Below are 11,754 nucleotides of genomic sequence, written 5' to 3'. Positions count from 1 at the left end.
GATTTTTCTCTTACCCCAGGACAGAGCAGGGCAGGGGGGTGGGAGGGGGAAGGAAGGGACCAGAACAGTAGCAGGAGAAAATAAGGTTTGGGAAAATTAGGTCTGGGAAAATTTGACAGCAGGTTGTGCGTGGAGGTGGGGGGAAATGGAATATAGGGTACCTTGAAGGGAAGGGGAAATTGATTGGGTTCTCATAGGTCTCCAGTGGCTTACTGGAAAGCAGGGGGATGCATTCAATGACCTCTCAAAGTCCTTGGAGTGTTCTTTCCTCTCTGGATTCCTCAGCATTCCATGGGCAGCCTAGCACCCTCTCCCCCAAACTCTCTCCCATATTTTTTTTCTTCAGATCACTATTTTTAATGAAATCAACATAGTTATCTAATGGGTTCCCATAGTCATTCCACTATGTAGTAGCTGTATTGGGGTTCAGCAGGAAACAGGTATCCCTGAACTCTCTTGATCCCCCAACACAGGACTGATCACAAGACAGCCTTCTTCTATTGCCACAAAACTTAAGAGGGTATGGGGGTGGGATAGCATAGAGAGGACCTCAAGGAAGCTGGGAGATCTGGGAAGAGAGGAAGGGCACCCTCTGTTCTGGTAGCCCTCACTCGGATCTCCTCTACCTTTCCATATGGTCCAGCTCTCTCTCCATCCTTCTCCCATTTCCTATGATCCCTTAAACAAAAGCATCACTTCCTGTCTGTGGGGCATCCTTCCAGTAGTAGGCCTTCTCTTTGGGACCCACTTGCACCCCCAGGTACCCAAGTGTTCTTCCCATCCTTACCCAGTAATCCTCACTGGGCCCTCCTGCTCCTGTTTCTTCACTCTTTGCCTATCTTCCCACTTACCTCTAGACCTTTGGATCTCTCTTTCCCTCTTCTCCTTTGTCCCAGCTTCCCCAATTCCTGCCCTTCAAACAAACTTCCACATCCCAACCTCCTCTGTCTTAACCTCCTAATTCAAGTTCTCTTGGTTTCAACCCTCCCAGTTTCTGTTTTCTAGCCACCAGTGCCGTCATCCTCAGTCCTGTGTGTCTCTGAATCTCTAGCCTGAATCGTCCCAACCTTCCCCGTGCTGACTCGTCAAGCATCAGCTTTGCCATCCCAGCTACCTCTGCCCCATCTTCTCCATCCCAATTCTCTTGCCTCTGTCACCGAGTCCAGACTCGTGACCCCAGCCTTCTAATTCCAAGCCCCTTGAGTCGCTAGATAGCCTCAGCTTTTCTGACCCAAGACCCTCTGAACCTTTCCAGTTCCAGTCCTTCACTGCCCAGTTTTTTATATCCTTGCCCACAACACCTCTAGTCCCCAGGATCCTGAGTCTACAGACTCCTATATTCCTATCTCTGCCCCTTGGATCACCACCTCCAGACCTTCTCTACTCCTGCTCCCTTTCCTCACTTTTCCCAGTTCTCTCAGATCTATATTTATCCCTTTAGGCAGGAGACCTGGGTTAGATGGCCCCACTCAGTCTACACCTTTCCCACCAGTAGACGTTAGTGTTTCTTTCAGAAGCTAATGTCTAACCAGTCACCCCTCCACCCTGCCTTTTATGGCTTTGTAGGAAAGAGGTTGGGGTACCAGCCCTGCAAAGGGCTAGGGTTGGGAGTCAGTGCCTGAGTCTCGACTCAGACATTCTTCCCAGTAGTCTTCCCTCCTAAATGTGTTGGATTGGAGGAAGAACTTCAGGTGGAAAAACGGTGCCTTAAAGTTTCAGGGGGTTGAATGGGTTGAAAACTCATTGTAATATTATGGTCCAGAAAGATAGATAATGTGATTTTAAGCTGCATCAAGAGAGGCAGAGTAGGGGCAGCTAGGTGGCACCATGTGTGGTACAGTGGATAGAGCACTGGCCCTGGGGCCAGGAAGACCTGAGTTCAAATCTGGCCTCAGACACTTGACAATAACTTTGTGACCCTGGGCAAGTCACTTAACCCTGATTGCCTCACCAAAAGAGAAAGGGGGGTGGAGAGGGAGAGGGGCAGAATGACCACCCAGCCTAGAAAGGTGATAGTCCCAACATCCCCTACCCTAGTCAGATCACATCCAGGGGACTGTGTTTAGTTCTGGGTGCTGTATTTTAAGGACATTCATAAACTAGAGGCCATCCACAAGAGGGCAGCTAGAATGGGTAAAAGACCTCAGTACCAGGCCATATGAAAATCTGTTGAAGGAATTGAGAATGTTTATCCTGGAGGAGAGAAGACTTCAGTGGGTGGGAGAGGAGATATGATAATCGTCTTCAAGTATTTGAAGGGCTGTCACATGGAAGTGGGATCAGACCTGTTCTTATTCTCAGAAGGTGAAACTAGGAGTAGTAACAGTTGGTAAAATTGCAGAGAAGCAGATTTAAGGTTTGATATAAAAGAAGAATATTTTTTTTTTTTTTGCTTTTTTGGAGGGGGAAGGTAGGGCAGTTGGGGTTAAGTGACTTGCCCAAGGTCACATGACTGTTAAGTGTCTGAGATCAAATTTAACTCAGATCCTCCTGACTCCAGGGCTAGTGCTCTATTCATTGTGCCACCTAGCCACCCCAAGGAAGAACATTCTAATAGTTAGAGCTGTTCACAAGTGAATGTTTTTCCCTGGGACCACCTGTTGGCGATGATGTAGAGAAAATTATTTTTCAGGAAAGCATTGGACTAGAGAATCTCTGAGGTCCCATCTAACTGAGAATCTCTCATTCTGTGAATGAGGGAGGAAGGAGGTTTTTACAGCCAAGCAGCCATGTGGGTGGTGCCAAACGACAGAGCAAGAAATTCAGCGCCAACCTTTGACCTCTCTTATCCTGTATATTAGGGAGCTTTTATTATGGTTTCCCCAAGAGGCTCTGATATCTTTAAGCAGAATGGTGCCTTTAGGGGAGCTTCAGGATGGAGAGCCAAGTTGTAGTGCATGTATTTTGCACAATAGCCAACAAGTCTAAATCTCCTGGCCAGGAATTAGTGAGGTATAGATGGCCTAATGTAAAAAATTCTTAGGTATCAACCCTGGGTATTGGGGGATCTACTTAGGGTTTCTCAGTGTGACTCTAGTCCAGAACCTGTCTCCTTGATTATTAGATCGCTGGTTCTCAGACTTCATAAGCAGACAGCTAATGGTATTTCCTGTTATTGAGAGAGCAACCTCTTGGGTGTCAACCCTGGGTATTGGAGGATCTACTCAGGCTTTCTCAGTATGACTCTAGTCCAGAACCTGTCTCCTTGGTTATTAGATCTCTGGTTTTCAGGCTTTGCTCCCCAGAGGCCAGGGCAATACCCCCTATAGGCTAGGGGAAGATATGGGTCCCAATCTTTAGGGGTTTCCCCTTTTTCTAAAGGGAAGATATAGCCCTGCCCTCAAGGAGTCCTGAGTCCAAGGGGAAAGAAATAGTCTCTGCCTTTGAGGGCATCCCAGTCAGTGTCCTTGCTCTGGGGTGAAGAAACATGAATGTTCAGGAAAACATCAAGGAGGATGAGGTTATAAAGTCTTTCAAGGCAAGGTCTGGGCTCTGTACATCTGTAATCCTATATAGGACTTTGTATATAGCCTTTGTATATTACCAAGTGAGTAAATGAGAGGCTGCTATCATGCCATATACCTATCCACATCCTGAGTGGATGCAGTGATGGTGCCAGATGGGAACACAGATAACGTAAGAGGGGGTCATTTTAAGCAGAGTTTTGAAGGCTATCAGAGATACACTGCAAACTATCTATATTGACCCAGGCATGGAAACACTGACTTCTTCCATTGACAGATATAAAGGGCTAATTTTACCAAGCCACTAAAGATGAAAGGCACAGTAATGACAGTTCAAAAGGTGACACAGTAAATAGTAGGAGATACAAGCAGAAAATCTTTGTTGAACTCAGGTGCCTGAATAGCTATGGATGCTAAACAAAGTATATGTTTCATTGCATTATGAAAAGGAAGCCTCTTTACTAAAGTAGCTGAGGATGCCATTTACTTATCATTAATTATTATATTTTCTTTTGAATAGATTTTATGGAAATCTTGTTTTGACATCACCTAGATTTCCCCCCTGTCTCTCCCAGAGATCCCTTCTAACAAAGAATTTTAAAAAGAAAGAGGAAGAAGAGAAAAAAATCAGCAAAACCAATGAATACACAAAAATATGATGTTATATACAATTATTGTATTTTCAAGATGGTACACAATTTAGAACAAGATTGAAAGAGGTACCTTTAAATAACCCTTAATTGTTCTCAGTCACAGCTCAGTAAGCCTAGTCTGCCCCCAGTGTGATATAGATTTTTTTTACTTAATAGTATTATATCTTTTCAATTACATGGCATGATAGTTTTCAACATTCATTTCTGTTAGATTTTGTGTTCCAAAATTTTCTCCTTCTCTCCCCCTCCTCCTCCCTCCCCAAAACAGCAAACAATTGATATTGGTTATGCAAGTACAAATATGATGTAGATTTTATTAACTCATTCTGCATCCCCAGATTTGAAGGTAGAAACTCCCTTTGGCTGGTCCATGGCTCTGGTCCATTTAGGGGCTTCAGTACAATTTTCCACAAAAGTCCTCTTTCAGGCAGCTTCCATCAAGATGTTGCTCTCTCAATAATAGGAAATATTATCAGCTGCCTCCTTACTTCTAAGGAGAAAATACTCTTCCTTTTTTTTTTTGCTTTTTGGAGGGGGGAAGGTAGGGCAATTGGGGTTAAGTGACTTGCCCAAGGTCACACTGCTAGTTTTTTTGTGTTAAGTGTCTGAGGCTAGATTTGAACTCAGGTCTCCCTGACTCCAGGGCCAATGCTCTATTCACTGTGCCACCTAGCCACCCCATACTCTTCTATTTTCCCTGACTTTTCTTTTCCACACAGTTCTGTGAGAAAATTCACACAGATTTGTGATGTGCTCATCACAAACTTTTTCCACACAGAAGGTAATCTGACTGCCCACCAGATTCTCTCTCCATAACTTCTCTCCTTCTGTGATTCATCTTGGACCTATATACTCATCATTTTATAAATGATGAAACTGAGATTCTTGGAGAAGGAACCTGCTCAAGGTCACATTATGATTTAGTGTCTGAACCTCGACTTTTGACCAAGGGTTCTTCCCACTACACCCTACAGTTTTTCTCTGTGGTGCTGGGTAAAGAGATTTAGATAGGGACATTTGGGTGTCCATCTTGGCTCTGCTATGGACATTCCTTTTCTAAGTGTCAGTTTCCTCATCTCTAAGATGGGCATAAAGAATATGTGGAACAGTTCTCTCACAGGGTTGTTGTGAGGCTCGAAGAAAGAACAGATGTAAAGCACTTTGAGAGCTGCAAAGTGCCATCTATCAATGTAAGCTGTAATTATAATGTAATTAGGATTTTTAAAATTTTGTTCTCCTATAGAAAGGCTGACAGGAGATATAAATGAACCCCGTATCCTAAAAGCCTTCAAGGATGAAACAAATAGATGGAAAATGGGATAAATTTGTCTACATTTCTGTACCGATCTATTTTCATCATCAACATCAAAGGAACAGCTACATTTGAACTCTAATGTCTCTGTCCCTGAAGTATGATATCGAGAAGCAGAAATGGCTGTTAGGAAAATGAACTTGGCAAGGGTAATCAGACTAGACCACACACACACGAAGGAAAGTTATACTGTAGGCAACACATCAAGGAATCCCTTAACAAGATGTCTCAGAGAGATAGTAAAAGAATGGAAAAAAAATAATGTAGAGCTTGCTTAGTATCATATACCTGTATTCCCTTCTACTAGGGGAGCAGAGGCTGGATGATCACTTGAGTGCAGGAGTTCTGATCTATAGTAGGGCCAAGTTGATTAGGTGTCTACATTAAGTCTGGCACCAATATGGTGGGTCACTGGGACTGTGAGGTCACCAGGATGCCTACAGAGAGGCAAACGTACCCGGGTCAGAAAAGGAGCAGTTTAGGGACAGCTAGGTGATGCAGTGAATAGAACACTGGCCCTGGAGTCAGGAGGACCTGAGTTCAAATCTGGCCTCAGACACTTAACACAAAACTAGCCATGTGACCTTGGGCAAGTGACTTTCCCCCAATTGCCCTGCCCTCCCCTCTCAAAAAAAAAAAAGGCAAAAAACAAGAAAAGGAGCAGTTTAAAGCTCTTATGTTGGATGGGTTCCATGACTGGCCACTGCACTTTTAGCCTGGGTGACATGATGAGACCTAGTCTCAAAAAAAAAGAGCATATTTTATAATTATAAAAATAGCTAACATTGGGGTGGCCAGGTAGCACAGCGAGTAAGAACACCAGCTCCAGTGTTGGGATGACCTGGAGATCGAATCCCGGGCTCAAACACTTAGCATCCACCCAGAAATAACTGGCTGTGTAACCTTGAGCAAGTTACTTAACCCTGATTGCTTTAAAAAAAAAAAAAGCTAACATTTATATACTGCTTACTATATGCCAGACACTATGCTAAGCACTTTTTAATTGTTATCTTATTTGTACTTCACAACAACCCTGGGAAGCAGGTGCTATTATAATCCTCATTTTATAGATGAGGGAACTGATGAAAATAGAAGTTAAATGACTTGTTTAGGGTCACATAGTTAGTGTTTGAATCTAAATTTGAATTCAAGTCTTCCTGGCACTCTATTCATTGCACCATCTCACTGCTTCGTGTGTGATATTAATATGCACAAAGAAAAGCTTTTTAGAGGACATAACAAACACGTGCTTACTTTGTCTTCTTTAAAAAAATCTTTATGTGAATGATGTACATACATATCAAAGATATTCTTGTTGGAAATAAGAAGCAAAAGAGCATCCTTTTTCCAAAGGATTCTCTACTTTGGACCACATTTTTATAATTACACATTTGACTGAAAAATAGAGAAAATATAAGCTACCATGAAGTGTTATTGTTTCTTGATTACAAAAAAGATTTTACTCATTAAGAGAATCTTAAAGCCTCTCTTCCAGTAAGGAGTCTCTCTAGGATATGCTCTCTTCTTTTTTTTTTTTCTATCTCTTTCATTTCCCACAAACTCCCTCCACCCACCCACCCTAAAAGAAGTCTTCCCTTCTGACAAATAATTGTACTTAAGCAAAACAAATCAACACTGGCTGTGTCTGAAAATGTGTGCCTCATTCTCATCCATCACCTCTCTGCCAAGAGGTGGGAAGCATGCTTCATTAGTCTTCTGAAGTTATTATTGGTCATGCATTGATTAGCATTCTAAAATCTTTCAGGGTTGTTTTCCTTCACATTATTGTCATCATCATGTAATTTGTTCTCTTGGCTCTGCTTATTTTACTCTGCATCAGTTCATTTGAATATTCCCAAGATTCTCTGAATTCTTAATATTTGTTATTTCTTATGGAGCAATAATACTTGATTGCATTCAGTTTATTTTATTTTTTAATTAACAAGCTTTTACTTTCTCTCCTTCCCATCTTCCACCCAATTTAAAAGAAAAAAAAGAAAAACAAAACTTTTTTTTTCCTTTTTGGAGGGGGGAAGGTAGGGCAATTGGGGTTAAGTGACTTGCCCAAGGTCACATGGCTAGTTTTGTGTCGAGTGCCTGAGGTCAGATTTGAACTTAGATCCTTCTGACTCCAGGGCTAGTGCTCTATTCACTGCCATCTAACTTCCCCCAACAAAACCTCTTATAATATGTGTAGTTAAGTAAAACAAATTCCAACATTGTTCATGTTCAAAAAATGTGTATCTAATTCTGTATTGTGAATCTGTCATTTGTCTGTCAGGAAGTGGGGAGCATAGTTCATCATCAGCCTTCTGGAATCATGACTGGTCATGGCATTGGTCAAAGTTCTCAAAGTTTTAAAAGTTGTTTGTCTTTACAATATCATTATCAGATACATTGTTCTCCTTCTAGGCATTTCACTCTGCATCAGTTTATAGAACTCTCCACAGGTTTCTCTGAGCCTAGACCTCATTTCATATGACGCAAAAGCATTACATCACATTTATACATCAAAATTTGTTCAGTCTGTTCCCCAGTTGATAGGCTGCCTCTTACTTTCCAGTTCTTTGATTGATTACATTCACATATCCCATTTTTTAAACCACTCTCCAACTGATAGGCATATAGTTTGTTTCCACTTCTTTCTCTCATGCATGTATTAGGATCATACATGATACTTTGTTTTTGTTTTTGAATTATATTTTTATTTATTTTGTTAAATATTTCCCAATTACAATTTTTTATTTTTAAAATTAATTAAAAAATTTTTGAGTTCCAAATTCCCTCTCTCCTGTTCCCACCTCGCCCATTGAGAAGGCAATATCAATCTGATATCCATTATACATGGGAAGCCACCAAAATATTTTCATGTTAGTCATGTTGCCCAAAAAAAGTGCAAAAAAGCAAGAAAAATAAACTGAAAAAAGTATGCTTCAACCTGCACTCAGAATTTATTAGTTCTCTCTCTCCATCTCTCTCTAAATAGTATTTTTTCATCATGGGTTCTTTGGAATTATATTGGATCATTGTCTTGATCAAAGTGGCTAAGTTATTCATAGATAGTCATTGTATAATATTGCTGTTACTATATGCAATGTTCTCCTGGTTCTGCTCCTTTCACTTTGCATCAGTTCATATGTCTTCCCAGGTTTTTATGAAACAACCCTGCTCTTGACTTATTAGAGCACAATAGTATTCCATCACAATCATATACCACCACTTTTTCAGCCATTCCCCAATTGATGGGTATCCCTTCAATTTCCAGTTCTTTGCCACCACAAAAAGACCTGTTATAAATATTTTTTATACAAATAGATCCTTTTCCCTTTACTTCGATATCTTTGGGATATTGACCTAGTAGTATTATTGCTGGGTCAAAGGGTATGCACAGTTTTATGGTCCTTTGGGCAAAGTTCCAATTTGTTCTTTGGAATGGTTCATAACTCCACCAACAATACATTAGTATCTCTTTCTCCATATCCCTTCCAGCATTTGTGTTTTTCCTTTTCTGTCATTTTAGCCAATCTGATAGATGTGAGACGGTACCTAAGGGTTGTTTTAATTTGCATTTGTCTAATCAATAGTGCTTTAGAGCATTTTTTCATATGACTATGGATAGTTTTAGTTTCTTCTGAAAACTGCCTATTCATATCCTTTGACAACTTATCAATTGGGAAATGGCTCTTATTTTTTTATAAATTTGACTTAGTTCTCTATATATTTGAGAAATTAGTCCTTTGTCAGAAAAATTTGCTATAAAAATTCATTCCCAGTTTCTTGCTTTCCATTTAATTTTGGTTGCATTGACTTTGTGCAAAACCTTTGTAGTTTCATGTAATAAAATTCATCCATTTTACTTCCCATATATATCATGCATGATACTTTGTTAAATACAGAGATAACAATATCCAAATCACCCTCTTGATTATTGATATTAAGTAATACATAAATTCATGCTTATCAAAGTTGTTTGCCATTGGTGTAGAGAATACCGTGTGCAAGGTTCAAATGGAAGATTTCTTTATAGATGGTGAGGTCCCCCAGATGTTCCTTTTTTTGTGGATGACATTGGGCTGATTACATCAAGTTCTAGAACGTCACAAGGCCTTTTCAATGAGATTTCGGATTTTTCAAAAGTGATCATACTAAAAATCCATACGGGAAAAACTAATTGGATGAAAAATTCTTTTTGTCCAGATTGTGACAGCTAGGTCCATTAAACTAGTATATTAGTACATATCTGAGAGAGACATGCAAATGGAAAATTTGCCTAGAATAGGAGGAAGAGGATTGCATTTGGGAAATTACTCAACCTTTTTAACACTCCTAATCTGCTCCCTGGTGCAAAATTGCATCTGTTTAATCTAAACATTCTGCGGTTGTGTATCTTGAACACACACTCTTTGAGGGAGATACATTGAGGCAAAGAATGAAATATAAAAATTCTTGTTGACTCCCAAGTTCCTTGTGATTTTCTACCACAACTTCTGACATAGGCTACATATTCTGGTGTAAAGAAACTTGAAGCTTACAAAATCCCAGTTGTTTTGATTTGTTAACTCTTAGATTTCTGCTATTGAAAGCAACCAAGTTTGACCTTCAAATCCCCAAAGCATTTATGTGGGACTTGTAAATATGTGCATACACACACATGCTTGAATGATTTAACAGGGATCACTTTGCTATATGACCTTCTAATTATTACTATCAAAAGAGGTATAAAACAGGGAGATATTTGTGCACCAAAGGTGTTTGCCAGAATCATGGAGCATGTTCAACACAAAGTCTAAATGGAAGATGGATTTCCCATGGATAGTGAGGTCCCTCAGATGTTCCCATATGCAGATGACATTTTCCTCTTGCATCAAAGCCTGGAACATTGCACAGTTTCCTAAACGAGTTCCATAGTCATGCCAAAGAGTTCATTCAACTTAATTATCCACACAGGAAAAGCCAAGTTAATGAGTGCTCATTGTCTAAATTATGGTATACATTAAGATGGACAGTCTATAAAGGTTCATTCATATAGCATGTACAGATGCCATGCATGGACAATGAAATGAGCTGAGTTGAACAAGGGAAGGAGAATGGACTGTATTGCTTTGGGAGATGGCAGTGTTTTTAAGTACTTGAAGCTTCTCTCTGAGACACTGGCCCATCATTTTAACAACAGTATTTTCCCCATGATGCTGTATGACTATAAGTCTAGGATGTCACAATTTCTGAAAAATTAAAGTGGACACCCAAAGGTCAATGGAGAGGATCATGGTGGGCATGAGCAGTATATGAAGCCTTACCAACCAAGAACTGTGTAGGAGAAGTAATATAAAAAGAAAGAAGTGGAAAAAAAAGAAAAACAGAAAAAAAAAGATGGGCTGGTCACATAACAATAGCAAGATGATGACAGAGGACCAGCTTTTGTACTCCAGTGGTATCCACACAATGTCAAGATATCTAGAAGAAGGCCCCCCAGCATGTTGGGCGGACCCTGTGAAAGATGAAATAATATACATAAAGACCTTCGCAAACAAAGTGCTATACATAAACATCAGTTATTGTTATTAAGGTCATGGAAAAGAACTAGGATGGGCAAGCCATGAATAAGGATCTAGGTTCAAAACCTAGCTCCTCCACTTACTGCCTGAGTGACCTTGGACAAGACACTTAACCTTTGTGGGACTCAGTTTCCTCATCTGTGAAATGAGTATGTCAGACTTGATGACTTCTTAGGTTCCTTCTGACTCTAGGTCTATCATTGAATGGAGTACTGACATCAAAAAGAGCATAGATATATAAAAGCGTGTGTGTGTGTGTGTGTGTGTTGTTCAAATGTTATTAGAAAGTTTTCAATATAGGAAGGATACCACCTATGTGACTGTAAGGTCGGGTACTCTCCCATATAGCTGGATGAGTTATCAGGCAGTTTTCAGGTGGGAGTCTTAAGCTTCCATTTGCCCATCAGCTTGAGTAGAGCCAGACAGGCCACTGGCTGAACAGCTTGGTACAGCTAGGTAGCACAGTGGCTAGACCTTCTAGCCACAGGACTTGAAGTCTAGAAGAACTGAATTCAAATCCAACCTCACACTTATTAGCTACATGATCCTAGGTAAGTCACTGTTTGCCTCAGTTTCTTCATCTATAAAGGGGCATGATAACCTAGTTTCTAGGATAGTTGTAAGAATAAAATGAGATAGTATTTATAAAGCATTTTGCACAATACCTAGCACAGAGTAGGTGCTATATAAATGCTAGCTATTGTAATTAATAGGTCTTCCTGACTCCAGGTCCAGTGGTCTATCCATTGCACCACCTGGCTACCTCTGTT

The 11,754-nt window shown here is 40.4% G+C and overlaps 2 protein-coding genes across 2 annotated transcripts in view; one reads left to right on the top strand and one right to left on the bottom strand.

Annotated features, from left to right (window-relative positions):
* The window catches only part of GGT7 (gamma-glutamyltransferase 7), a 40,176-nt gene that overhangs the window by 248 nt on the left and 28,174 nt on the right, over positions 1 to 11,754 (top strand). The window lies entirely within an intron of this gene.
* Positions 1 to 11,754, bottom strand: part of ACSS2 (acyl-CoA synthetase short chain family member 2) — a 139,764-nt gene that overhangs the window by 108,736 nt on the left and 19,274 nt on the right. The gene's annotated exons all lie outside the window — the stretch shown is intronic.

This window comes from Petaurus breviceps, unplaced genomic scaffold (genome assembly GCF_028583685.1).
Source record: "Petaurus breviceps papuanus isolate PSGF00001 unplaced genomic scaffold, PetGlider_PUasm1.0 90994, whole genome shotgun sequence".
NCBI lineage: Eukaryota > Metazoa > Chordata > Mammalia > Diprotodontia > Petauridae > Petaurus > Petaurus breviceps.
This window is presented reverse-complemented; position numbering and strand designations above follow the sequence as displayed.